Raw genomic sequence first — 25,924 nt, 5'->3', positions numbered from 1 at the left:
AAAAATTAAGATGAAAACCATTCGAGTTCACTCAAATTCATTGCCTTTCATCACACATTAGTTTATTCACTCGTGCCTGCTGTGGATGATCCAGGGATCGGGGTTGGCCATTCTACCTGCTCCTTTAGTAACGTGGGCCTCTTATTTTCATAAGAGTTTCATTTTTGCTCACTTCAATTACAGAGTTAAGAAAACGTTTTATAGAAACTCTTTGGTGCTTTTTCAAATCATCAGCTCAAAACATGTAAAGAAATGCTAGATTTACTTGCTAAATATTGACTTTTCCTGTTTCTCATACACAAAGTGACAAGAGTTACATAGACAATATGAGTGGTTTTTAATTGTTCCTTTGCTGAAACTGAGCCTCCCCTCTTCTACTATCATGGAGTAAGAGCTCACTCCATTATTTCTACAATTTCAGAAGATGGAACTAGCTAAATTTCATTGTCATTAATGCAAGATCAATATCATCTGTTATACAGAATTCAGAAAAACAAGAAAATATACTGTATTTATAGTTTTTCTTATTTTCTCTAAAATGTAATCGACTTCTTAATAAACTAAGAAGCTCAGGACATAAAGATGTAAGTGAGTGTCTGGTAGCACTTCAACATTTCAGAGAACACGTGTTGCTAATGGCCTTTCTACTCATCTCCCTTCACTCACACACATACGTATGGGACAGAGCATATACTGAACTTGAGTATCAAGCACCAGAGCCAATTTATGGCAGGTGATAAGGAAACAGTCTTACCTCTAGAAGCAGTTCATTTTTCAGTGCCAAAGGCGAAGTGTTTAATAGGTATTTTATAGGCCATATATCCAATACACGGCAAGACATCTGTAGTTGCTCAAACTAAAAGTCCTTCACTAGGAATGAGCTCCCATTTTGTGTGTGTGTGTGTATGTGTGTGTGCATGTAGGTATGCTCATGCACACATATGTGTATATGCACAAAAGGATGCCCAGCAGAACAGTCCTTGGGAATCTTAGAGGAAACAGCTTTGACTGTTGGCTCTGCATCCTTCTCTATAAGATATTCAGATAAGCAACATCCTAGGTGTTTTGTGCTGAGTTCTAGGCCCAACATGGGCCACCTGACTGTGTGACCTCGACCCATTCCCTTGACTACTCTGGCCTCAAGTTTCTCATTTATCCGATTGGAGTAGCACCACTTCTTCTACATAGGTCACAGGATGGTTTGGCACTGAGAATAAATGTGAGCAAGCCCTCTGAAAACTTGATAGCACTATGAAATCAAAGGTACCCTTGTTGAGGACTTAGCAAGAGGAGGTAAACACCTTGTCCACTGCTTGACAAGACCACCATACAACCGGTGCAGTCATTTCTTAAGCAAGGAGGATGAGTCACATAACAAAAGATCTTGATTAAGTCACATTTAGAAAAGTAAAAGAGGCCTAACATTTTATAGTATCCCTATGTGCCAAAGACATTATGTCCACAGACAGAAGAAAAAAGGGCCAGTGGCTCTGGCAAGCCCTTTGGTCGCCATTCCAATAGCCTTTGAGGGGCTGCCCCAGACCCAGGGTGGAATGCCTCACCCCTCTCCACAGCCCACTTAGTGAATCATTACACTGTATAGTGTTTACCAGTTTTTACATGAAAAAAAAAATTAAATTTCCTGGGTGTATATGGTTTATCACAGTAAGTCTGTGTTAATATTTCCTAATCATAGTGACCTCAGCCTGCCAGAATGCACAGGCCCCTAATCCTCGCTGTAATGTTTTCTCATTAGCTACGCAGCATTGCCACACCAGTGGCAGCAACCAAGCTCCGCCTCAGGCACCACTGGAATTAATTACTAGAAGAAACACTACTGTTTTGAATTGTCATCTTGAATTTATCACTTGCCACTTAATGTAACTCATCTGACCTAATACCTCTATTGTGTCACCAGGGGCCTTGGCACAGGTTTCACCAGGATAATAGCAGGGGGGTTCTGTATACCTAATGCGGCTGAGATGCCAAACACACAGCTGCTGGAGGCCTGGTTAAAATCCTACCCCGGAGGCAAAGCATGCTAACAATGCCCCTAGCAAATTGCAGATTACCCGTACATCATGTTCTATCTGAAGCTAAGAGTGATTCAAAGGTAGGCCCAATACATCTAATTTCTGCTGCTTGGAGAAGATAATCTTTCATTTCTTTCGATGTAACAACCCTCAACATTGGTTTCTCTCATGCTATGTTTTTGAACATAAAGAAACCGGCTATTTATGTATGGAAGGAAAAGGGGCTCTGGGAGGACCTGTAGTGCTGGGTCTGGGGCCCTTTTCATAAAAATTCTTAAGAAATTGCTCATTAAATTACTCATACAAAGCAGTGCAATTTCACCATTGGTTATGTTTCCCCAGGAAAAGGAACAAAAGTACAACCTAAGTTGAAATCTGTGCTGTACTTTTGCAGGGCTACAATTTCCCATGCACTTGTGAGAATTATTCTGCACATTTAAAAAGGGAATTAATGATTTGGTTAGTTTCATTAAGCCTGAGAAATTATTTCAGTATGAAAAATAAGCTTTGATGCATGCTCTGAACGATAGCCCTCTTCATCAAATTTTTTATCTGTAAAAACCATACAGTTGAAACCAAGATTTTCCAAGTTTTCTCCCCTTTTTGGATTCACCTAAATTACATTATTTCCATTTTAAAGTTAGTCTTTCAGTTCTGCTATAGCTGTTATTTCAAAACATGACATGTACATGCATACATGTGGATGTGTGCATATACATGTATAAATTCTAGCCCCTAGAAGCTTACAGACGTAATAACATAACACCGTAATGCAACACCAAAGTATGAAAATCGTACTGATGAAATAATAAGTAAAATAGATTTACTTTGATAATGACAATTCTCAGATTATTTCATAGACAAAAAATTTCCTCTGGTTACCATACTCTACACACTATGCATAGCAAACTGTGGAAGATGTATAATGCAATGTAAACATTAATAGTTACACAACTGTGTTGTTTTAGAAAGACTATTTATAGAGAAAATAGAAAATGCCTCCCCAAAGTATACTTAGACCTAAGCCACCATAATCTTCCTGCTCATACAGCAGGAAATCTAATACACCAGCTCAATAAACCTGGAGGAAACAAAGGTTTTATGTAGCATTAAGTGTCACAATATTAAAATGCCCGTATTACTTTCAATTGCCCTTATAAGCTTCTTCTTAACAATCCAGAAAGTTGAGTGCCATTATGAGAAGAATATTGTCCTATATGGTAAAGGGTAGAGAAGGAAAAATCAGAAAACTTGCCCCTTCGCCTGTGTTGATGATCTCTGACTAATACCGCTGGTGCTTTTACACAAGGGTCTCTCCTCTCAAACTCTCCTATTTTATACCGTTTTGAGTTGTCAGAGTATGTTCTGTCAAAGGTGACATAACATTTAAAAGGGTATCAAAAATTCTTGACGGCAATGCCAGCTCAGCCACATAACCTCTTTCTAAGTTGGTTTCCTTTCCTGTAAATGTAACATTGTGTGCTATGAGCTATTGAGGCTATAGAAACTGTAAAGCTCTTTCATAATACCAAGTCCTTCATTCCACAAATGTTCATTACAAATGGTAACGTAGCAACAACAAAGACCACCACCCCTGGAAGTGTAAGTTTCCCCCAAACAGCAACAGTAGCTTTTGTGAATTTTGCAGAGAATCTAGCACTCTGTAGCTGCCTAATTAATACCTAATGACAATGATGAACCCCTGGTGATATTCAGCGAACTAATTGGGGTTTTATAGTATCTCAGGAAGTTTCAACTTAATGGCCACTAAAATAGAGTCTCTTCTATTTTTATTGTACCTGCCAACTCCCCAAACTTTCTACAAACAGAAATTCATTAATTGAGGTTCTTTAATGAAATATTAACAATACAAAAGTACATTTGAAGTCTTAATACCCAGGGTCAATAAACTAATAGTATCTTTTAAGCACCAATTTCCCCCTTTTATGTTGCTTGGGCCAGTTCAGGCAAGGAGGGGTACCTTGTACATTGGGGTTGGTGGATCCAAATCCACTGGGCTGTCTTTTACATTCCTCAATGTTAGGGTAAGTCGAAGACATATTCAATAAATACACAATCTTTCAGGGTTGTGTGAACTCTTAGACTTCATGATATTCACAGATAAGGAAGTATGACACTTCTAAAGGACTGTGGTAGGTTGCATGCAGGTGATGGCAAAAATGGTCTGGAGACAGCAGCCTTCAGGGAGCTCTGTGGCCATGCCTTACGGTAAACCTTGTGAGCTAGATTATCTTTCCTCCACCCTTTTGGGATATCCAAATTGTTAACTTTCACAGTCCCACACCCATACAAACCCTCTTCAGGCAGGCTCAATGCAGAAGCTCTGTGAAATCTTTTGCTGATCTTAAGATATTTTTTAATGACTTATAATGAAATGTTTTAAAATCCCGACCGTTAGCATTAAAAATGTACCAGGGCATGCTGGGAATCAATGGCATTTAGTGCTGCTGCCTTGTAAAAAATGAAATCCTAAATGGTTCCTCCTTATGTCATTGGCAGATGTGGTTTTATACTTTTAAATGGAAAAGAGAACATATAGATATGCCTATCAGGTGAAATGACATCATAAAATACCTGACTGGAAAGCAAGGGGACTTGCTGTGGCTGGATTACTTGTTATTGAAATAGGGACCTAGAGCAAAGGCGAAAGCGTATCATCTGCAACTGAATGTTTTCAATTACTTTTTATCGTTCTTGGTCATTCTCACCACAACATATACATTGGGATAAAACATTACTTTATATCCTAAGTGAAAGAAATGCACATGCAGCATTTACTCTGCAAATGGAGACCCTGTTGCCTCTCACCACTTTGAAATATGGCAAATCTGTAGCAGTACCTACACAGTCACCAAAATGATTCTTTTTCTGTCAAATTATTCCCTTTCATCTTAATATCCAATTTCATCACAACTAACTGTAAGAGCCACATAGTCCATGATTGCATACTCCTAGGTAATAGCTGTCACACGGGTATTTAACATCAAATATACTGTTTCTTTCTTGACTAGGAATACGATTACAGAAGATGCACCTTTTTTATTTCCTTTTCAAAAAAATTGTAAAACAATCATATCCTATAGCTTAAGAATCAAAGACAAAGAAAATATGCCATTAATGGAAGCTGTGCCCACAATGCAAACAACTCTAATATAATTAATTTTTTCAGCTGGAACTTGCTAGGACAGGAAGTCTGCACTGAAGGACACAGCTCAGGACAGCCACTGAGAAAAGCTGCTTCATTGAGCAAGGGCTGTTCTGCACAAGGGTTCTTAGACATATATCCCTGGCTATATATCTTTGCCTTGTCCTGGGTCTCCAAGAACTAGCATAGACGGCCCCCCCGCTACCCTGCCTCTTGACTCATTCACAATATCTTATTTGGGGCTAGGAAGAGGGAGATTTCATATAAAATATTTTTCCCCACCTGGAAAACAATTTACCTAGAAGCACATTCCTAGTGCTGATGACTCTGAGGCTGGGCTCATAGCAGCCATTGTCATGCAAGCACAGTTGTAAGTAATAATGTGGCCTTTAATGACGGAATGATGGACCTGCCAAACACTTGCTCCTGCCATAGACTGCTTGCATTTCCCTGCTGGAGAGCACAGAGATGCCCATCTGGGAGTTATTAACATATCCTCGTCAATTCAGAACCGACTTTAACATAATCCATATTTGTTGGAGAAAGTCCAACATCAGCTTAAGAACAGCAGTCACGTGCCTCAATGACACATTTCAAACAGCACACACAGAGCATGCTTGGGCAGCTAAGCAATTCAGAAATGCAAATAGCTGAAGCACTCTCCTGACTAGATAAAAAGGACAAATCCCTTCTGGCAAAAGACTGGATGTCCTCTTAATGTTGCAGGAGAACCACCAAACGAGGAAAGGTACAAATTTCTGGGGCGTTGATTTGGGTTTGGTGGGTTGCTGGGAAGGTGTCTCTTTGGGTTTATTCCAATCCTGTTGGTGCAATCCATCTCAAGTTGACCCTGGACTTCAGTGGTTGTCAGGCAGAGCTATTTGTCTGGGATGCAGGAATACAGATGCTCTTAAGCCAACAGTGTTGCCCACTGTCTGTCTGCTTGTTGACATATGTATAAGCATACACCTCTTCCTTTAAAAACACAACAAAGAGCTATGGGTTCCATTTCAACTTCATCTCTGTTGTTCTGAATGGGTTATCTACTATAAGTATATCCCTGGAAGAAGCTGGATTGGTTATGCCCCTAAATGTGAGTTCTCAGGAAATCAAATTATATCAAAATGTCATGTAAGGGCTCTGAAAGTTATCTCCAAACTAGGCACTGATCTTTGTGGGTCTAGAACACACCCCCACCAATACCTTCTCAATGATTTTAACACTACAGTTCATCAGCTAATTTCCTTTGGTTGATAGATGTTATTATCAGTGTATGTGTTGTGTAAGTGAAATCAATTAAGGAATAAGGGGGGAAAAGCATTTCCTTGAGGCTACCACCCATTCCTATTGATGTGGATTTTGGTGAAACTACAATAAAACCCTATTTTTAGATTATGTAAACCAAAGCCAAATGCAGATTCTTCCTTCAAATATTTAAATAGACTCACAGGGCTGAATTCCTAGACAGTAGTATCGTACCACTATTAAATTTTCTGCATTTGATAATTATGTTGTGGTTACGTGAAAGAATGTTCTTGTTCTTAAGAGATACATGTTGAAGTATTTAGGGATAAAGAGTTATGAGGTCGGCAACTTTCTCTTACATAATTCAGCAAGACAAGAAATAATAACGAATATATACACACTGAAAGAAAAAACAAATGTGGCAAAATGTTCACAACTGGTGAACCTAGGTGATGGCCATATGTGTGTTCCTTGTACCATTTTGGAAATTTTTGGTAGGTTTGAAATTTTTCAAAATAAAAAGTTGGAAATATAGTAAATTAGACTCAGATACTAATACGGAATTTTTTAAAAAATAGAATTTACTGTTTGGAAACTTTCTCTTGTTTACTGTTTTTGGCTTGATGATGACATTTTGTATAAGGGCAGAATCTCCTAGAAGGAGAGGAAGACAGAATAAGAAAAACTGTGGGAACACATCATACTGAGGGACAGTATAATGATGTGGGAGAGACAAAGAAAACAGGAGGAGTGAGATAGAAGAGAATACAGAAAGGAGGAGAAAATGCACCTCAGTGCAGTTCTGAGCCACGGCAACACCAGTAGCAGCCAGGTCAATGCCCTGAGGCTAGGAATAAGATGGCAAGGTCTTTGGGGCAGAGGTCTTACCTGAGGGGAGGGATAATGCAAAAATACCACTCTCTTCCAGCAAGCAGAAGTGGATTGGGCAACCCAGCTCCTAATGGCAGCATGCACTTTCTTCCAGTAGGGAATAGAATTCAGCCACATGACAACCTGAAGGCTAGACTGACGTTTGTGCCATAGGGTGGGACACAGTCATTGCCTGGGAGGGTGTGCCCCCCACACCTCTTCCTTGGTGTGGGAACTCATCGGACTGTATTAAGATGGAAGGGGTAGGGCTGGTGGGGATGGATGTCTTTAGCCTTTTATTAAGTCTCTACCATTGTGGTTTGGGAATGTTGCACAAGTTTTGACTGTGAATATAAAAATGATAAAATAGCAAATAATTTGCCTTCATTAGAATATGTATATTGTTTTTAAGTTATTCCTGTGAACTGCAGAAAATGATGAGTTGCTAAACTGTTTCATTGAGTTGCTAAACTGTTTCATTGTTGGCTCATCAGCATCAGAACCCAGAAATTTCCATGGACTGATCCCCAAAAGCCAAATGACCCAATGTTTGTTTGGTCTTGAAATAAATTGAGGCAGGAAGAAATTTAAAGAAGCTGCTTGCCTCTGTCTCATTTGTCATATTCTCCCCACAGTTACTAAACAGTTCAGAGCAATACTATTTTTTTCAAAGGAAAGAAAGAACCTCAAACAGAGTTTCAAAATTCACTGTCAAGGTCAAGTAACCAGTGTTAAAAGACCCTGATAGTTCACAGACCCACAAGCAGAGGGAATGCTGGGCCTGTGTTCCTTCCTTACAACTCACCCTTGTCCCCACTCTCAGCATCATGATGCCTTTGTGTGACATCTTCTAGTTTTCTGCTCCCCTTGACATTCACTTAAATCTGATCTTCCTTATAGAAAAATATTAGGAAGTGGAGGTGAGGATTTGTCCTGGGCCCTGCACTGCTCTGAAGATGGTCCCAGGCAAAGAGGCACTGGGGTTTTGCAGAAAGTCTGCTCAGGAATCAGGGCCAGAACTGTGTCCTCTGTGGTTTTCTCCCACGCAGTTCAGGACATTTGGATTTGATGCAGTAGTATTTTGCAGAGAACATTCAGTAGGATGAGACAGTGGGGTTTCCACGTGGACTCAGAAAAATGCCAAATGACTAATATAAAAGCTTAGTCTGAGAACTGACCATAGCACATTCAAAGTTATATCCTAGGGAAATCATGTTTGTTCTTTTGAATATGGCAACTCTTCAGCCAAAGGCAGCAAATGAGGTGCCTGCTCCTTCACACAATGGGGAGGTTTGCTCAGTTCACACTGAGAGGCAAATGTATGTAGAATATTGCTGACTCAAGCTAAACCGCTGCCTCATTAGGGTTATTTGGTATTTTTATTTGAAACCTGAATTTCTCACAAAAGCATAGCAGAGAGGGAAATACAGTCAGTCACCTGAAGTAAGGAGGGGCATGAGTGCCACCTTCCCACCACATGCCAAGACTGCTGGCCTCACACATGCTTCACTCTCTCCTCCCACACTCTGCCGTGGTTTGGCCTCTCTTCATGGTCCTCTTCACAGACATCTCCTAGAGCCTGTACCATGGGCTTTCATACTTTTAGATTGGCAGTGTTGAAATAAAACCTATATCTAAGAGAGTAAGATACCAGCAGATATCTTAGTTCCCATCCATTTAATCATCAAACCTGGAGTCATAAGAGAATAATATACAGGAAAACGGAGATGTTGGATTCTTAGGAAACATCTAGAATATGGAATTCTGTCCAGTAGACCAAAGCAATCTGGATAATACAGAAAGTTCTGCAAGGGGGTGAAAAAGGCACCAAAGATTTACTGTGAGGACGTCCCTGGTGGCGCAGTGGTTAAGAATCCGCCTGCCAATGCAGGGGACACGGGTTCGATCCCTGGTCCGGGAAGATCCCACATGCCATGGAGCAACTAAGCCCGTGCACCACAAATACTGAGACTGCTCTCTAGAGCCTGCGAGCCACAACTACTGAGCCCACGCACCACAACTACTGAAGCCCGTGCACCTAGAGCCTGTACTCTGCAACACGAGAAGCCACTGCAATGAGAAGCCTGCACACTTTAACGAAGAGTAGCCCCCGCTCGCTGCAACTAGAGAAAGCCCACGCACAGCAACGAAGACCCAACGCAGTCAAAAAAAAAAAAAAAACTTACTGTGAGGATGTGTCCATTGCTTATTTCCAGCCCTACTCTATAGGGATTTCTGGGAATAGCCTCAGGTTTTGCTCTCTGCAGGATGCGCACACATCATTCTCAGCACATCTGAGAATTCAAAGTGTAATCTGTCAGCCATGTTTTGGAACAAACTAGGGTGTCTCAACTGTCTTGAGGTGGTGGTATCTGGTAAAAATCAGATATAGGCCATTTAATAGGGCAATTTACTTTAACATGTAAGATATGTTGTTTTAGTGGTTTGTGTGCACTCCAATCATAACAATAGGGTGCCATAAGGTCAAAGAAGTGAGAAATCCACTTCTAATGCATCACTCTTCTCCTGCTTCTTCAAGGATACGGGTACAACTATCCACTTCTTGCAATAACAAATTTCCTGTCTCCTTCCTTGCGGCTAAAGTCACACCAAATGACAGGAAGATGCCACTTTCACTCTTGTAGTTACTGAATCCATTTCTTTTCTCTCTCGCATGAGGAACAGATGGCAGCCCTTGCTCCCTAGTTCCACCTATAGGTAGCAGACAGTCAAGCCCATGTGTGAGACAGATACCTCTAGTCCCCCATCTCGGTCAAAATAGACCAGGACAGTGGCTCAAACACTTTAGCCACATCAGAATCCCCTGGAAGACTTGTTAAACCACAGTGTGCTGGGCCCTGCCCCTATGTTTCTAATCAGTAGGTCCAGGGTGGGGCTGAGAATGTACATTTCTAACAAGTTCCTGGAAGAGGATGATGGTGATGGTCTGGGGATATTTTGAAAACACTGGGGTAAGTTATGCTGCAGTAACAAATGACCTCCAAATCTCAAGTTGATTTTCCACTCATGTCTCAGGTCTGTCACAAGCCAGCTGCATCTCTGCTCTGTATCATCTCCCCTCCAGGACCTAGTGATGTTCCAGTGACTGGAATATTGCCAGTCCCATGGCAGAGGGCAAAGAGGATGTGGTAAACTACTGGATGGCTCTTAAAGCTTTGGCTTATGTTTCACTGATTGAAGTAAGTCATGTGGCCAAATCTGATGTCAGTGGCAAGTGAGGGACTAAACAATTCTGTGAATAATTACACAGTCTACCACATTCCCCAATCTCACATTGGTTATCTCCTTCTCCCACAGTAAATGAGCTCAAGTTTTGACTGGACAAATGGCTGCTCTGAACAAAAACTGAATTTCTCAGATTCTCCTGCAGCTAGGTATTGGCCAATTCCATTTATAGTCAATGGGATGTAAGCGGGATGTTGGACAGTCATTGCAGAAACCTTCCTGAAAGGAGAGTACATAATTGCCCTATGTCTCCCTCACTCTCTCTTTTTTCCTTCCTTTCTCCATGCTCTTGCCTACAATGCTGATGTTAGCATTTTGGAGCACGAGGTGAAGGCCATGCCTCTAATAGAAAAGATATAAGGTGTATGGTGCACCACACCAGCCCCACACTGCCTACCCACACTCCTAGATGAGAGAGAAATAAAATTCTATCTTATGTAAACCATTGTTATCTTGGGTTTTCTGTCCCTCACATCTGAATATAATCCTAAGTAATACACCCTAAGAAAGGTTTTCTTTTGAAGTCTGCTCACCTCTGTCTGCAGCTTCTTATGTTCCACTCATCCATCCACTGGTGATTTTCTGAGCTTCTGAGCCTATTTCTTCCCTTCACACCCTTCTTCCTCATTCTCAGCAATGCAATGAGAATGGCTACAGATGGAGGTAAACTACAGCTTCGTTCATTCTATGAACATGGATAAGACTATAGATGCATAGAATCTGATGGTGGGGGAAGTGACAACAAAAAGGAAAAACTTGTCCGGCTAGAACTTTCCTAAAGAACTTCCACAATGGTCTTCATCACATAGCAACAAAGATGACAACATTCCTCTTTGTTGCCAAACCCTCCCCGGCAATTTGTGAACATTTCTGGTGTCTGGGTTTATGTGATTTGCATGCCGCTCGATCCCCCATCTGCCCACAAGGAGAAATGATGAGGCGTAAATGTTTAGAGATTATTGTTAGAGGCCCATGGTTGCCATGCTCCTCTCCTCTACCTTTGTTCATAATTCCCCATCCCCTTCTCTGTGCTCTCTGTCAAGTCTTTCCCCACTCTGCCTGTTTTTGCCATCTTCACAGTCATTGTCTCTTGTCCACATCTCCCCAAAGGCAGAGGGAGCAGCTGGAGAAGAGGAAAGAGGGGAGTGTTAACAAAAATCAAAAGGCTGAAAAGGGAGAGAGGAATCAAATGGGAGAAGGCCAGCCCCAGAGCTGAAGGGGCTCTTTCTGAAGTCAAGTCAGAGCCGTCCACATTCAAGGCTTTGCCAGGACACAGTAAAGAGCTTAAGAAAGTAAACCAGAAGTTCCATCAACACACAGAAATAAGCTTCCACTTTAGTTACATACACATGGTTTGTAACTATAAATATGTATATATCTGGCTACTTTTAAGAGTGTTTCTCTTCTGATGGAGAGCCATTTGTTGGGGCATTTCACATGCAGAATCTATTGCACTAGACATCATCAGTCATCTAATAAAACAGAATGTCCCAAGAGGACAATGGCTATATTTCTAAAAAATAAACAAACAAAAACTAGTTTTCACTGTCAAATAAGTTTGAGAAGCACCACATACAATGTTCTCCTAGAAATTCACAATGTAGGTTAACATACTAAAGGCTCTAAAAATTTCTCAAGTAAAGCCCATTTATTTCTTCATATCCAAACTTACTGAACCATAGAATTTTTTTCAGTATAATATCTATTAATATATTATGAAATGTGTCCTTGGAACACAGCTTGGAAAACTGCCTCAAAAGAATAAAAATTTTATGTGCTACATGTGCATTATTTTTTGTAAAAGGAGTTACTGCCACCTGTACTCTTGTGAATATTCATAACCTATTGATATTTCAGTGGGACCACATAAGAATTAAACAGAACAAAGCAGTGCTCAAAATCACATGCCAGTGGCACAAAACTCACAAAATTTGGTTTATTCCACCTGCCCAAGACTCAAAACTATACTGCAAGAGAATTTAGAAGTAAAATAAATCAACTAAAATAAGTAACCATGATTAGTAATTAGTAATAAAATAACAAGAGAATACACATCTGAAAATGTCTAGATGTGGAAGAGACTGTGACAAGGAGGAATGATTTTGATCAAGTTATGCAAAAATAAAAAACACAGTGAGTTTGGAAGGATACAGTTCACCTTAAGTATGACATTAGCCTAGGGCTTTAGTGGCTCAGCATCTTTCTCTGCCCAGAGGCAGCAGGAACTAAAAAGAGCTTGGGCCTTAGAGGCCACTTATCCTCATAAAGCCATGAATTTACTGCTATTACATTTCCCAGATTGCACTGTCATAATTAGTTTTTGGTGGTTTACCTTATTATGCTGTGTGATCCCTAAGGGCAAGTGTTACCTCTTCTTGCTCTCCCAGTCCCCAGTCTAGGCCTTCAAAAGTAGACACACAGTAGGCATTCAGTAATGCTTGTTGAACGAATATCCATGAGAACCCTGGATGCAAATGTATAACCAGGCCAAATCTCGGTGAGTTAATGGGACTGAAAGGGTTTACAACTACACAGATCATGTTACCATGTGACCATGACAGCGGTGGCGGGGGGAGGGAGAGAGAACAAAGGCTTTACTAACTGAACAACAATTGTTGCCTCTGGAAAGGGGAGCTGGGTGGCTGGTGGTCAGGGGTGGGTGGGAGACTTATTTTTCATTCGCAGCCTTTTGTTCATCTGGATTTTATCCCATGCAAAGGTAGTTCCTATTCAAAAGTTAATAAATAATATTTTAAAGTATCCATGAGTGACTACTGGAGTATGACTTCCTGAATGCCAGTAACTAAAGAGTCTATTTAAAAAATTTTCTCCTCTGCTCACTAACCACCATCTAGTATTGGAATAAAAATATTTATTGGTTGAATGGCTTATTGCTGGAATAAGTAAGAAGCAAACTGCATCCAATTCCTACATACAAGGTCTCAAATCTACTTTTCCAGACTTCAGTCTTACCTAGTACAACCCTGCACTGAGCTATAGAAAACTTCTACCATTCTCTGAGCACCTCACACACTCTTCTGCCTGTGTTTGCACAGCCTCTGCCTGGAGAAGCCCTCCCCATCCTTAGAAGGTCAGCTCAGGTGCCTGGTCCTTTCATGAAGGCTTTCCTGAAACCCTCACCAGCAATCAGAATTAATCCTCCAGTTTCTGTATCTCACCATTCATTTCACCTTATTTAATGTGCTTCATTAACACGTAACTTACCACAGAGCTGGACATATGTAATCACCCCAGAGCAGTGCTCATATCTAGAGGCTGTGGAGCTATGAAGTAGTAGCTGTGTGCACAGCTGTCAAGTCAACCCCATAGGCTCAAATCCTGCTTCCACAGTGGAACTGGGACCTCCAGAGAGTTACCTTAGTTTTCCCACCTGTATAATGGTAGTCTTAGAACCCATTGCAAAGGGTTGTTGTGAGGATTAACTTTCTTTAGGTGAGACCTGAGACCGGTAGTAAATTTCAAACACAGTAGTAAATTTCAAACTTCGGTGTGCATGTGAAGTTCACATGAAAAATTCAGCTTCCAGGCTCTCTTCAGCAGTTCTGTTTCAGGAGGTCTTGAGCAAGGGTGGCTTGGGAAAGTGCACTTAACAAGTGCCCCAGTCAATTCTGCACAAGGGCTCTCTTAGACTTGGATTTTAGAAACATTATACACAATCAGTGGTTTCTAACTTCTGATCTACATGTTAGAAGCACCTGGAAAAGTTAAAAAAAAAAACCCATATAAAGCCAGAGTCCCAGCCCCAAGATTCGAATTTAAGTTTTCTTAGGTTGACCTGGGATATCAACATTTTAAAAATACTTAGCCACATGATTCTACCACGCAGCCAGGGTTGAGAACACTTGCACTAACTGTCTCCAGGTTGCTTAAAAATATCTACTTAGACATTAACATACAGCTGAAATGGATTCCCCTTGAAATAGATTATATATAAAACTGAAGGATTCTGAAGACTTGTTTCCTATCTAAATGAATTTTAAAATCAGAAAAGATGAATGTAATCCAAGTATAAACTGGTCAAATGACCATTCCTCCTGCATTAGTCTGTCTTAAAAACTTATGAGACATGTCAATTTGTGAGTCTCACACAGCATCAGCACAGATCCATCAGGAAAGGGAAAGCAGTTGATTGGCAGTGATATTTGCAATGTACCTATTGTTTGATGCATGCAGTTCTTAACCTTGAACATTTTTGGAAGTCCATGGTTTAATTATTAACTGCTATGAGAGTTTTAGGCACGTATTCTCATATTTAACAATGATAAAAAAGTATTTATGTTTTTACTTGAAAGGAGCAAGCAAATCAATCCCACCAAGACACCAATCTTTGTATGTATACATCCAAGAAACCAAATTTCTAAAGATTGTCATTTTTGATTCTGTAATCTTCCAAGAATTTCAGCAAAAACAGACTAAAGTAGAACATGAAATAAATCATCAGGATAAAAGGACAAAATTGTTAAGGACCAACAGATTTTGTTTATTTTAAAGTCAATCTGAAATATCCTGCTTTTAAGAAAAATAAGACTTAAGGTAGGACTTCCCTGGTGGTCCAGTGGTTAAGACTCCATGCTTTCACTGCATGGGGCATGGGCCTATCCCTGGTCAGGGAAGTTCCACATGCCTCGCAGTGTGGCCAAAAAGAAAAAAAAAAGACTTAAGGTAGACAGCAAGTAATGTGTGTGTGAAGTGGACAATATTATTCATCAAAATGAGCCATTCTAGGAACCTAATGGCAGTAAAAACTATAAATGTATAAGAACTAAAGAACAAGTCATTTATAGAGACCTGTCAGGAGAGAAAATGATGTGATTACAACAAAGTGAGAATAAAATTTTTCCCATTGTGGGTTTTCTTAGAATTTCAGGTATAAAATAAGACATGAAACTGTCATCAATGAAATAACAATTTGGCTCAAATCTGAAAAATTATACACACACTTTTTTTTCACAATATGCAGGAAACAAGCCCCTGAATTGAATATAGTAGCAGTTCATGCATTTGGAATCATGAATTGAATCATTCCAAACTTTAAAACCAAGCATTCTTTTTCAGAGAGCTGTTTTTGGATTCATTATGGGAATGCTCTGCAGTCAAACCTTGGGTGTTACATTGGTCGTTTTGTAAAAAGCCCACATGGTCATCTGGATTTCTATTGTACTATATTCTCTAGAATATTCCTGGGACTTCAAAGTCAGTGAAGCATCATGGAAATACCATATTTGGGCAAGCAGTTCTTCACCCAGCACTTTTATGTACAGCCCTCAAGCTTGTCAATACCAAGACACCAAATCCCCTTTTTACTCTAATCTCAATGCCATGTGTCTTCAAATATTTAGCAATAAAAAATTTAAAAGATTTTCCTTTTCTCTTCATACAAATATCCCCGCCCCTCGTGCCAAAGAAAACTTAATTTTGTGACTTTTGATGTCCAAACCACTAGAATTGATGACTTCTGGAAGCCTCAAAGGAGAGACCATGGTGTGTGTACATGTGGTCCACAGCCATCACCATAGATTCCAACGCAGGCTCGTGAGCCTCAAAGGGCAAGTGTAAACAAAAGTTTCTCATTAAACCTGAGTCTAGCATTAGTAAGATTGTCCAAAGATTACATTTAAAGATAACTAAAGTGTTACTATATTCCTTTGTGCAGCCCAGCCATGACCCTAATTAATGTGTCTAAGGTGGACATGTATTTCTTCAAGTAATGGGTGGTTTTGTTTGGACAATTAGACCAAGCTGACAAGGAAATTTTCCAACAAACCAAGTCATAAAAAGTACATTATTCAGCATTATTATGAGTTAAGCAGTATTTATTACCTGAACTTTACAATACTCTATTATCAATCATTACCTGCCATTAAGGTATGTTAACATGAGATCAAAGAGAGAAGCCAAGCTAAACAAACAGTCATGTCTACAAGTCACTTTAGTGCTGTTCATTTAAAGAGAGGCAAATGCCTTGAACTTAAGGATGGACAATTTGCATTTAGCCAGAAGATGCAAATCAGTTGCACTGTGGCAAGGCAGTGATTATATAAATTCCATGCTTGTTATTCAGTTGACAAGACAAAGCTGGTTTCCAGGGAATTTCTAAAAGAAAAAATGTAATCAAAGTAAAATGTACGATACAAAAGTCCAGTTTAGATGGGTGCTAGTAAAGACTCATTGCCGCATCAATTCTCAGCAACAATGCTGCCTTGGCAGTCACTAAAAATGATATCAACTGAATGGATCTAAAAAGGAGACCAAATGTTTTTAGCAAAGTTGTAAAACCTTGGCAACCACCTCCTGAACAAACACTCTGAAAGCTCAGAAGTCTAAGACAAGCTTACAATGCCCTGACTTTAAAATATATTCATGTCACCACTTCTTCCTTCTTACCCTGGAGCCAAGAGCACAAACAAGATTTCTGGAAGGTACCCCTTTGAAAGTACATTCCTCCTCCTTCATTCCAGAAGCACGTGATCCCATCCTTTCTGAAATAAAGCTCTCTCATTAATGTCCGTTGGTTTCCTACCCCATGTCCTATAGCTGATATTCAAAATTCAAGAGATGTTCAACTTCAGCTCAAATTTATCTACAAATATCTGGAAAAACTCTTTAATACTTCTTGTTATACAAAATACAGGAAAGTGTCTGAGGATGAGACATCCTTTCAAGTCTATATCTACTTTTTCTGACTGTCTAACGTGGACAATATACATCATGGCAAAGGAAAAGATGCCATATTCTTATTTCCTTTACATTTAACATTAGGCAATCCAGCAGACTTAATGTGACATTTTTGCTTATTGTAGATCACTAGTGGACAATCATTTTCCAAGTTACGTTGCTTACAGGGATTCTTAAAAGTGACTAAATAAGTCACTTAGGACCGACCCCTAGCCAATCAGCAAAGTATCAGCAAAGTATATTGAGCACCTCACTGCAACAGGGGATCACAATAGGACAAAACTTGGCCTCCATCTCATGCGGTGCAAGACTATATACATAGAAAGAGGGCTAACACCTTTGGCCAGGGGTGGGAGGAGCAATGAGAGCACAGGGAGGAGTGGATGTCATGGGCTGGTGGGTAAGCCACTGATCATATATTCATTCAGTGCACATGGGAACAGAACCCTAAGTTAGCCACTGGGCAGGTAGGATGCAAGCTGGGATGGGGAGACTTCAGACAAGCGAACAGGGGCAAGGTGCAGCCATTCTCAGTGGTCCAAGGACTCGAGCAAACTTCCTATATATATATGGGTGATCCTTCCTTTTCTTCCAAGAGAGCTGGGTTATAGGAACACATATGGCATAAACAGACCAATGTGACAGCTGTAGAGAGGATTTGCATGGGCCCTGAGGAGGGATTTGTAAGTTTGGAATGTATGTTTGGTACCAAATTGTGAAAGTGAAGGCCAGGCTTAGAAGAAGGAAGTTGATCCAGTTAAGTAGTGTTTATCCCTGTTGGTTTCTAAAGAGGGGAATGACATGAAGAAGATGGCATTTAGGAAAGATTCATTTGGTGGGGAAGTATAGGGGAGGCTGGAGTATGGAGGCTGGAAGCCAGGAGGCTAGACCGGAAGTTATCATGTCAGCCATCTCTACAGGGATGTGGCGTGGGGACGTAGAATGTTGTGAATGGCAATGTGTGGAAAACTGGAAAGAACAGAGCAATGACGGAGAGTATTCCAAAGCTTGGAGCCATCGCTGTGTGTGACAAACATGAATGCTGGGGTGCTAGAGTAGTGATAACTGATTGTCCCCTAATTTTCATTCTCCCTTACTAACAGAACGCTGAATTTAGAGGCAACATTGCAGAATGGTTAAAATCACACATTTTGGAACCAGACAGTGAGGGTTTGAATGTCACCCCCATCACTTACTATCTGATGACCTTGGGTGAGTTACTCCATGTCTCTGTGCTTGGTTACCGTATCTGTAAAATGGGAATAATTCTAGTTCTTATCTCATGGGGTTGTTCTATGCCAACATGTGCAAAGCTCTTAGAACAGTGCTTGGTTCCAGGAAGCACTATGTAAGCATCAGCTGTTATTATTAGCTGAGCACATGGCCTGAGCACTTCCAGCTATGTGCAGCTATATGGCTACATTATGGTCATTAGAGTGTAAGCGGAAATGACGTTTACAGCTTTCAGTGAACCCTTGTAGGGTCCCACTTCCCCCTCCTAATGGTAGGATTATGGACATGATGAAACCATGAGAAGGAAGCTGTGTGTTGCTAATGCTGTGACCTGCCATGTCAGCTCTGGTCTGCTTATGCTCAGATTATTGCCTGAGAAAAATGAACCTCTATCTGATTTAAGCCACTATTATTTGAGGTCTTGGTTATAACACTGACCTGTATTCAAATACATACTGATAATTTTTCTGGACCTGGATGAAGCCTCTGGGGGACCTCTGTATTACTGCAAGGGGGCTTGTCTCCAGGACTTGGCTGCTAGAGGTGAAGAAAGACTCCCCACCTGCCACTGCTCAGAATGATCTGGGGTTCCCGTCTGTCTGTCTGTCCATAGCAATTAGACTTTTAGCTCACTTCACCCAGCTCGATTCACCTGCAGAAGAGGGCAGGACCTTCCCTGCTCCTTGGCCCCCAGGCTGGGAGACAGCTATGTGTTTCCTCTCAGTGTGTCTTCTATACTCATTTTAACTTGATTTTCATCCACATAAAAATATTGGTGTTCAAGGACAGCACTGTGACTCATCCATGTTGTCACCTATTATCACCAACCGCCGTGGCTGAATTGCTAAGAAAATGATGCAGCCACAAAAAGACAATGGGAGAGGTGGCACTGAATGTGAGGTGGTTGTGGGACATAAAAGGAAATGGCCAGCTACAGTAAATTCCCCATCCAATCCTTCCTCACTATGACTGCCATTTGAAACTCTCTAATGAATTATTTGATCCTGCCTCTCCTTGCTCTAAAACCTTTACTGGACCTACACAGCATTTTTTGTTGTTGTTGTTTTAAGTGGAAACAACTAGGTTAAGGCTGAAGATCTCAAAGTCCTCTACAATCTGATACCAATATTTCATACTAACTTTAGTTCACATTTCTTCCTTTACAAAACCCATATTTTATTCACATCAAGCTGCTAACTCTTCCCTTTTTCCTGTCCCTTTGTGGTTCTTTATACCATTCCTTTTTTTCTGGAATGACTCTCCTCTTGCCCCTGACTTCTCACCACTGAAATCTAATCCATTCTTCAATAAACAGATGAAATATTTTTCCTCATGAAAGAGCTCTGGTCACAGTCAGCTGATCTGTCTGATTACCATCGTTTTAGATTTCTCTTGTCTTAATTTCACATGCTGCCTCAAATTATGTATTTGTTAATGCCCTATACCTCCTACCATTTTGTAGGAAGCCCAGGATCTTAAGAGTCCTTTTCTGATTTCCTCACACTGCATGGACCAGTGCCTCATACATTTGTTGAAACAGTGGGCTTGTGACGAACACAGGACACTACAGGAATAATGGAGTCCTTCTTTTGGATTTTGCATAAGACCCTGCAAGAAAGAAGCTCTTTTTATTCCTTTGTGGAATAGTTAAACTGGATGAATGTAAGCCTGAAGATTCTACATGAAGGAAGGAAGCATTTGGAATGAAGGAGAAAAGCAATAAGGCTACTACTTAGAAATAGAATGAGGGAGAGAAGGCAAGCCAAGGACGTCATGTAGGTCAATGTGGTCACAAAGACAGCTCCAGCCCCAGGCTTCCCCAGATCTGGGACCTAGTAAGTTTCCTTTGGTGTTCTTGCTTCTCTGAGGCAGGTTCTATTCCTTGTGAATAAGAGTCCTTACCATTTACACATGCTGACAGGCTTATCGTATTTTGAAGCATATAAGATAAAGTTACCCTGAACACATTCCTGCTGTGTTTCTCAACATCTGTGAGGCACAACGTATGTTCTTCTAAAAACTCTCACTATCCTGCTTCACTTAAACTGAGGGTATTTGATAAACACATCAGATTGTTTGAAAAGTGCTTATTATCCACCCTATCAATTATTGATAAGGGACTTAAATTTCATGAAAAAAATCCATAGACTAGTGAGGCCATTACACTACACCGTTTCTCAACCCCCAAATTTGTGGGATTTCTGAACCTCTTGACCAATTCAAAGGTCACATTTCTAATGGCCCAGTAAAGTACCCTGGTATAGTTCTACATGCCTGAAAAACTAGAGAGCAGCTTCTAATAGATGGGTCTTCTGCCTCTAATGAAAAGGAAACATTCATCCCCAGAAATCCTGTATATCATTGCAGAGAAACCAACTTCTGCTCATGCTGCCAAAGACTTCAGAAGTGCTATGCTTACAAATTCATCAATCATGACTGCAGATTCTAAAAGAGGACAGGTCACACACTCTTCACACATTTTATTTTTTTTTAACATCTTTATTGGAGTATAATTGTTTTACACAGTTGTGTTAGTTTCTGCTGTATAAAAAACTGAATCAGCTATACCTATACTTATATCTCCATATCCCTTCCCTCTTGCATCTCCCTCCGACCCTCCCTATCCCACCCCTCTAGGTGGTCACAAAGCACAGGGCTGATCTCCCTGTGCTATGTGGCTGCTTCCCACTAGCTATCTATTTTACATTTGGTAGTGTATATAAGTCCATGTCACTCTCTCACTTTGTCCCAGCTTACACTTCCCCCTCCCCGTGTCCTTAAGTCCACTCTCCACATCTGCGTCTTTATTCCAGTCCTGCCCCTAGGTTCTTCAGAACCATTTTTTTTTTAGATTCCATATATATGTGGTAGCATACAATATTTGTTTTTCTCTTTCTGACTTACTTCACTCTGTATGACAGTCTCTAGTTCAATCCACCTCACTACAAATAACTCAATTATGTTTCTTTTTATGGCTGAGTAATATTCCATAGTATATATGTGCCACATCTTCTTTATTCATTCAGCTCTCGATGGACACTTAGGTTGCTTCCATGTCCTCGCTATTGTAAATAGAGCTGCAATGAACATTGTGGTACATGACTCTTTTTGAATTATGGTTTTCTCAGGGTATATGCCCAGTAGTGGGATGGTAGGGTCATATGGTAGTTCTATTTTTAGTTTTTAAGGAACCTCCTCCATACAGTTCTCCATAGTGGCTGTATCAATTTACAATCCCACCCACAATTTACATTCCCTCCCACAGTGTAGGAGGGTTCCAGTTTTTCCACACCCTCTCCAGCATTTATCGTTTACAGATTTTTAGATGATGGCCATTCTGACAGGTGTGAGGTGATACCTCATTGTAGTTTTGACTTGCATTTCTCTAATGATTAGTGATGTTGAGCATCCTTTCATGTGTTTGTTGGCAGTCTGTATATCTTCTTTGGAGAAATGTCTATTTAGGTCTTCTGCCCATTTTTGGATTGGGTTGTTTGTTTTTTGGATATTGAGCTGCATGAGCTGCTTATAAATTTTGGAGATTAATCCTTTGTCAGTTGCTTCGCTTGCAAATATTTTCTCCCATTCTGAGGGATGTCTTTTGGCCTTGTTTATGGTTTCCTTTGCCGTGCAAAAGCTTTTAAGTTTCATTAGGTCCCATTTGTTTATTTTTCTTTTTATTTCCATTTCTCTACGAGGTGGCTCTTGCTGTGATTTATGTCATAGAGTATCCTGCCTATGTTTTCCTCTAAGAGTTTTACAGTGTCTGGCCTTACATTTAGGTCTTTAATCCATTTTGAGTTTATTTTTGTGTACAGTGTTAGAGACTGTTCTAATTTCACTCTTTTACATGTAGCTGTCCAGTTTTCCCAGCACCACTTATTGAAGAGGCTGTCTTTTCTCCATTGCATACTCTTGCCTCCTTTATCAAAAATAAGGTGACCATATGTGAGTGGGTTTATCTCTGGGCTTTCTATCCTGTTGCATTGATCTATATTTCTGTTTTTGTGCCAGTACCATACTGTCTTGATTACTGTAGCTTTGTAGCATAGTCTGAACTGCGGGAGCCTGATTCCTCCAGCTGCGTTTTTCTTTCTCAAGATTGCTTTGGCTATTCGGGGTCTTTTGTGTTGCCATACAAATTGTGCAATTTTTCGTTCTCGTTCTGTGAAAAAAGCCATTGGTAGTTTGATAGAGATTGCACTGAATCTGTAGATTGCTTTGGGTAGTATAGTCATTTTCACAATGTTGATTCTTCCAATCCAAGAACATGGTATATCTCTCCATCTGTTTGTATCATCTTTACTTTCTTTCATCAGTGTCTTATAGTTTTCTGCATACAAGTCTTTTGTCTCCTTAGGTAGGTTTATTCCTAGGTATTTTATTCTATTTGTTGCAGTGGTAAATGGGAGTGTTTCCTTAATTTCTCTTTCAGATTTTTCATCAATAGTGTAAAGGAATGAAACAGATTTCTGTGCATTAATTTTGTATTCTGCTACTTAACCAAATTCATTGATTAGCTCTAGTAGTTTTCTTGTAGCATCTTTGGAATTCTCTATGTTTAGTATCATGTCATCTGCAAACAGTGACAGTTTTACTTCTTCTTTTCTGATTTGGGTTCCTTTTATTTCTTTTTCTACTCTGATGGCTGTGGTTAAAATTTCCAAAACTATGTTGAATTACAGTGGTGAGGGTAGGCAACCTTGTTTTGTTCCTGATCTTAGTGGAAATGGTTTCAGTTTTTCACCATTGAGAATGATGTTGGCTGTGGGTTTGTCATATATGGCCTTTATTATGTTGAGGTAAGTTCCCTCTATGCCTACTTTCTGGAGAGTTTTTATCATAAATCGGTGATGAATTTTGTCAAAAGCATTTTCTGCATCTATTGAGATGATCATATGGTTTTTCTCCTTCAATTTGTTAATATGGTGTATCACATTGATTGATTTCATTTATGGAAGAATCCTTGCATTCCTGGGTTAAGCCCTACTTGATCATGGTGTATGATCCTTTTACTGTGCTGTTGGATTCTGTTTGCATCTATGTTCATCGGTGATATTGGTGTTTAGTTTTGTTTGTGACATCTTTGTCTGCTTTTGGTATCAGGGTGATGGTGGCCTCGTAGAGTAAGTTTGGGAGTGTTCCTCTCTCTGCTATATTTTGGAAGAGTTTGAGAAGGATAGGTGTTAACTCTTCTCTAAATGTTTGATAGAATTCGCCTGTGAAGCCATCTGGTCCTGAACTTTGGTTTGTTGGAAGATCTTTAATCACAGTTTCAATTTCAGTGTTTGTGATTGGTCTGTTTACGTTTTCTATTTCTTCCTGGTTCAGTCTTGGAAGGTTGTTTTTTTTAGGAATTTGTCCATTTCTTCCAGGTTGTACATTTTATTGGCATATAGTTGCTTGTAGTAATCTCTCATGATCCTTTGTATTTCTGCCGTGTCAGTTGTTACTTCTCCTTTTTCATCTCTAATTCTGTTGATTTGAGTCTTCTTCCTTTTTTTCTTGAAGAGTCTGGCTAATGCTTTATCAATTTTGTTTATCTTCTCAAAGAACCAGCTTTTAGTTTTATTGATATTTGCTATTGTTTCCTTCATTTCTTTTTCATTTATTTCTGATCTGATCTTTATGATTTCTTTCCTTCTGCTAACTTAGGGCTTTTTTGTTTTTCTTTCCCTAATTGCTTTAGGTGTAAGTTTAGGTTGTTAATTTGAGATGTTTCCTGTTTCTTGAGGTGTTACTGTATTGCTATAAACTTCCCTCTTAGAACTGCTTTGGTGCATCCCACAGGTTTTGGATCATCATGGTTTCATTGTTATTTGTTTCTAGGTATTTTTTGATTTCCTCTGATTTCGTCAGTGATCTCTTGGTTATTTAGTAACATATTGTTTAGCCTCCATGTGTTCGTATTTTTTACAGTTTTTTTCCTGTAATTGATATCTAGTCTCATAGCGTTTTGGTCAGAAAAGATACTTGATATGATTTCAGTTTTTTAAATTTACCAAGGCTTGATTTGTGACTCAAGATATGATCTATCCTGAAGAATTTTCCATGAGCACTTGAGAAGAAAGTGTATTCTGCTGGTTTTGGATGGAATGTCCTATAAATATCAATTAAATTCATCTTATTTAATGTGTCATTTAAAGCCTGTGTTTCCTTATTTATTTTCATTTTGGTTGATCTGTCTATTGGTGAAAGTGGGGTGTTGAAGTCCCCTACTATGACTGTGTTACTGTTGATTTCCCCTTTTATGCCTGTTAGCATTTGCCTGATGTATTGAGGTGCTCCTATGTTGGATGCATAAATATTTACAATTGTTGTATCTTCTTGGTGTGATCCCTTGATCATTATGTAGTGTCCTTCTCTGTCTCTTGTAATCATCTTTATTTTAAAGTCTATTCTGTCTGATATGAGAATTGCTACTCCAGCTTTCTTTTGGTTTCCATTTGCATGGAATATCTTTTTCCATTCCCTCACTTTCAGTCTGTATGTGTCCCTAGGTCTGAAGTAGGTCTCTTGTAGACAGCATATATATGGGTCTTGTTTTTGTATCCATTCAGTCAGTCTATCTTTTGGTGGGAGCATTTAATCCATTTACATTTAAGGTAATTATCAATATGTATGTTCCTATTACCATTTGTTTAATTGTTTTGGGTTTGTTATTGTACGTCTTTTCCTTCTCTTGTGTTTCCTGCCTAGAAAAGTTCCTTTAGCATTTGTTGTAAACGTGGTTTGGTAGTGAATTCTCTTGGCTTTTGCTTGTCTGTAAAGGTTTTAATTTCTCCGTCAAATCTGAATGAGATCCCTGCTGGGTAGAGTAATCTTGGTTGTAGGTTTTTCCCTTTCATCACTTTAAATATATCCTGCCACTCCCTTCTGGCCTGCAGAGTTTCTGCTGAAAGATCAGCTGTTAACCTTATGGATATTCCTTTGTATGTTAATTGCTGCTTTCCCCTTGCTGCTTTCAATATTTTTTCTTTGTATTTAATTTTTGATCATTTGATCAATATGTGTCTTGGCACGATTCTCCTTGTATTTATCCTGTATGGGACTCTCTGTGCTTCCTGGACTTGATTGACCATTTCCTTTCCCATATTAGGGAAGTTTTCAACTATAATCTCTTCAAATATTTTCTCAGTCCCTTTCTTTTTCTCTTCTTCTTCTGGAACCCCAATAATTCAAATGTTGGTGCGTTTAATGTTGTCCCAGAGGTCTCTGAGACTGCCCTCAATTCTTTTCATTCTTCTTTGTTTATTCTGCTCTGCAGTAGTTATTTCCACCATTTTATCTTCCACGTCACTTCTCTGTTCTTTTCCTCAGTGATTCTGCTATTGATTCCTTCTAGAGTATTTTTAATTTCATTTATTGTGTTGTTCATCACTGTTTGTTTGCTCTTTAGTTCTTCTAGGGCCGTATTAAACATTTCTTGTATTTT

The sequence above is a fragment of the Grampus griseus genome (assembly GCF_964374135.1).
Source record: "Grampus griseus genome assembly, chromosome: 7".
NCBI classification, from domain to species: domain Eukaryota; kingdom Metazoa; phylum Chordata; class Mammalia; order Artiodactyla; family Delphinidae; genus Grampus; species Grampus griseus.
Note: the sequence above shows the minus strand (reverse complement) of the source record.